We start from the raw sequence: 393 nt of genomic DNA, 5'->3' as shown, positions 1-393 counted from the left end.
GCCCCCGCCCCGTGCTCCCTCGTTGAGCGACCCTCTGCATCTTCATCCTCCAACCCCTACCACATCCTCACTCCATCCCACGTCCCCTCCTCGTGCCCCGCACGTCCCGTGCCCCGCACGTCCCCTGCCCCGAGTCCTGGTGCCCAGCCTCAGACGTCCACCTCCTGCGGCCCTGGGGTGGTGGCGGGCGTGGTGACGGCGATGTCGAAGCAGGTGACCATCATGACGTGGGCCTTGCACAGGTTCACGTGCTGCTCCAGGGCGGCCGTGGCACGCTCGAGGGCCACCAGGTACTCGGCCGACTCGGGCTCCAGCTCGGGGTCCACCTCGACTGCGGAGGGACAGCGGACAGCTGCTGAGGCCCGGGGTACAGCCAGGCCAAGGACACGTCTG

Source organism: Pteropus medius, unplaced genomic scaffold, assembly GCF_902729225.1.
Source record: "Pteropus medius unplaced genomic scaffold, Ma_sr-lr_union100, whole genome shotgun sequence".
In the NCBI taxonomy this organism is placed as follows: domain Eukaryota; kingdom Metazoa; phylum Chordata; class Mammalia; order Chiroptera; family Pteropodidae; genus Pteropus; species Pteropus medius.
The sequence above is the reverse complement of the archived record's forward strand: the minus strand, read 5'-3'. Positions refer to the sequence as shown.